Source organism: Pinus tabuliformis, chromosome J (genome assembly GCF_031772625.1).
Source record: "Pinus tabuliformis cultivar Carrire ecotype Pingquan chromosome J, CPIR1, whole genome shotgun sequence".
Classification (NCBI taxonomy): domain Eukaryota; kingdom Viridiplantae; phylum Streptophyta; class Pinopsida; order Pinales; family Pinaceae; genus Pinus; species Pinus tabuliformis.
This window is the reverse complement of record NC_142295.1, coordinates 1,381,774,411-1,381,778,023: the sequence shown is the minus strand read 5'-3', so window position 1 is coordinate 1,381,778,023 and position 3,613 is coordinate 1,381,774,411.

Genomic DNA, 3,613 nt, shown 5'->3' with positions numbered 1-3,613 from the left:
CCAAAGCTGCAAGAAAAGAATAGCGTTGCGAAGCCGAAAAAGGACATGGGAAAATGGTGTGAGTTCCATAAGAGCTCCACTCACAACACAAGTGAGTGTCGGGCCAAGCAGTCACCGGTGGCTAAGTTAAAGGTTTTAGAATCAGATGCATGTTCTGACTCTGGGTTAGAACTTGACAAGGGGAATGGCAAAGGGAGGCAGATTATCGATGCAGAGCCCAACGCCACTGTTACCACCACGAAGATCCAGAAGGAGGAACCCGAAGATCCAGAGGAGGAGGAGTGTCTCTTCCACTCCCAGATGTGGGTAAAGGGATCCCCGCTATAGTTCATTATCGACAGCGGGAGCCAAAAGAATCTCATTTCGACAGAGTTCATGAAGCGGCTGGGCTTACCAACCACAACACATCCACAACCGTACATCATCGGGTGGCTTCAACAAGGACGAGATCTTTGCATGAGCCAGCAGTGTTGCCTTCCATACAACACCAAGCCCTTCACAGATGAGGTATTGTGTGACATTGCTCCCCTTGAAGTTTGTGATGTATTATTAGGACAACCATACTTGTGGAAGCGACATGCTATGTATGAATCAAGGCCCCATTCTGTTATTATTACTTTGGGAAATAAGTTGTACAGGATACTGGAGGTAGCACCGCCTACTGCCATCTCTTTGGTTACTACAAAACAATGAAGTAAGCTCATTTCCAAAACCGGGAAATTTGTTTTCCTTATGATAGGCCCTCAAGGAAAGAAGAAGATGGTGGCCACGACCTCCAGACAGGGCCCCTCTGCACGACAACTACAGATGGACAAGGTCATGGAGGAGTACGAGGACATCTTCACCTCCACCTGTTGTGGGGAAAAGTATCCGACTCGGATGACCCTATCCCTACTCTAAGGGTGACAGTCCTTAGCAACAACTGAAAGTAAAGCTTTGATTATTTTCCTTTATGAAAGTACAGAGAAGGAGGAAAAGATTAACCAACTGGCGTCTTTCGCTTTTGTCGATCCTGTCCTTTCTCTTTGTCTCTTGTTCCCAGCTCCTTGCTCCCTTTGCCGGCCCAGCTACACACAAATCCTGCACAAACAAGAGAGGGAAACTACAAGAAACATGTACTCATAACTAATGCATGGATTAGAGTGAACCAGATATACAAGTAAATACAATACATCAATGCAATACAAGTATATAGGAGAACATTCAAAGCTTTATTGATAGAAGTAAAAGGGTTCTGAGAAGGTTACAACCATCAATGGCTCCAATCCAGCAGCACCTCCCCAGCAGCAAGAAATCTCCTCTTCACCTCTATAAAAGCAATCACCCAATAGCTCTAACTGTAAACCAACAGCACTTCCTTGCTTTGCACAAAATTCCAGCCTCCTTAGACCTCATAGAAGAGCTCTATATATAGGATAGAAGAAGAGAGGAGTCAGCTTGAGACTGACATAAAGCTACCTTGTGTCCTCTCCCTCTTCAGTTAATCTTCAGTTCTTGAGTCCACTTGGAGATCCTTGCTTACACATGGAGATCAAGTACCTCTTACTCATCACAGGGCGAATCTCTTGAACCAAGTGTCAGTTTGGAAGCTTCCTGGGCAATTGACACCTTGCAGAATGACTGTGCCACTTGGCCAATCTCGCCCAGCGCAGGTAGCCTTCATTAGATTTGACTTCCAGCGCAGGTACAAGGAGGAGCAGTTGCAATACAGCGCAGATGCTCAGTGGAGCAGCTGACATGATCCAAAAATAGCCTGTTTCTGAGTGTTTTCAGGTGGAGAACTGATGGGAAGTGCTGTGGTTTGCTGACCTTGTTCTTCTAGGGGTAAGAACAACATGTTTAGGGACTGAGGATCCCTGTAATTATCGACATTTCATGCTCCATGCTGCGAGGCACAAAAATGTCTATAACAGTTGCCCCCTAAAGTATGAGGCCGTTTATCGGGTGAAATGCTTTATCTAGAGGGTCCGAAGTTCATTCCAGTGCTGAGGAGGCGCCTTGTAATACAATACAATACAATACATTATTTTTCATTTTGTTTTCATGATCTAGCTGAGGCAGGCATTCCCATGCTCAGCTTTATAAATACATTCTGGTACATAGAACAGACAATTGTCTGATAGTAGACTGACAATTTTCTGCTGAAATTATCATCCTTTGAATAGGATGATCATCTGCTGCAATGATGTACATGACAAATGCTTTTATATTTCCTGAATATATATCGCAGCCCGGATGGATGAAACTAGATCCGGGGTCTTCAAACTCGTTCGATCTTCACTCTAAGTACAAGTCGATCCATGTGAGAATTGCGCTGAAGTCGAACATGGAAAGACATCGCTTGATTACCGGCCAATAATGAAAACCGTTAACAAGCGCGAGAGGAATCACCGATAATGATAATGACCCTCAAGGTACCGCAGTACAATTCACGTGGCGTGAATAAAGGACTTGGCGTCGAACGCCACGCAAAATCTTCTGGTCGAAGGTCATTGATGTATACCTGTCGCCGGAAGTGAGAAACTTGCCATTGAGGCATGCAAGCTTCAAAGTACTGATGGGGTTGTTCCTAGATCAACTTCTTGGATAATGAGCTGAAGTCGACAAGAAGCGATCCGTCAAAGGAGGGCCTTAATGAATCCCACATCAATGACACGGAACGGAGCTAATGATTTTAGTGGAGGTGAAAACAAACTGTGACATATGATTCAGGGTGGCGATCATGAATGGATGAAGGATAATGTATGGCAGTGGATGGGACACGGTTGACACTTTTAGAATGACCCCTCTTGAACATATAACGACACTGATGCGATGGATCGGTAGCATTACACCAAATGTGGATGGTTTGGCGAGGACCATGGTGATGAGACCGGTGAATGAAACAACCCAACCCGATGTGGTACGGAGGAAAAGTGTCATGTTCAAGAGCGACTTGCTACCATTAAACTTTGATGTTCTCCCAATTTTTCCCCAGTCATTTCTGACCAGTACCTCTTTATTTTTGTCAAGCTTGAGGAGGATAACATATGCTTGTTCTATAACCTGCCCTTCGGGCAAGCCTATCGCTATGTTTTAACGAGCCTAGCGATAGGGAAACTCGTTCTCGTCTAAAGACAAGTTTGTCGCTATTTAATCATTTTAACGAGTCTAACGACAAGGAAAACTCGGTCCTTTTCATTTTTAGAGAGTCTGAAAAGGTACAGAAAGTTAACTCCATAATTCTTTTTTCGTCAGCTAATCCCTTAAGTCCGAAAAAGTATAAAACAATACAGAAGGGATGGGTGTTCGGTACTTTTAACGAGCCGAACAAGACAAGCGCTCGATCTTTTTGTGCAATAATCCCTCAGGTCCAAAAAGATTAAAATCTAGAGCAGGGATAGCTCTTCCGGTCTTTTAACGAGCTGGAAGGCCAAAACTCGGCAAACTTTTCATATTTTACGAGTCAGTGAAAAGAGCTCAAAGAAGACTCGTCTTTTGAGGAACGAGTGATAAACGGGGATAGCAGCAGATTCCAGGTACAGGTTGGAATTTTCCAATCACGGCAGTGTCACAAGGATGGCTAGGCGAAATCACTCTTCGCAGCTGTTTCTCAAAAGAGGTAAACACACAA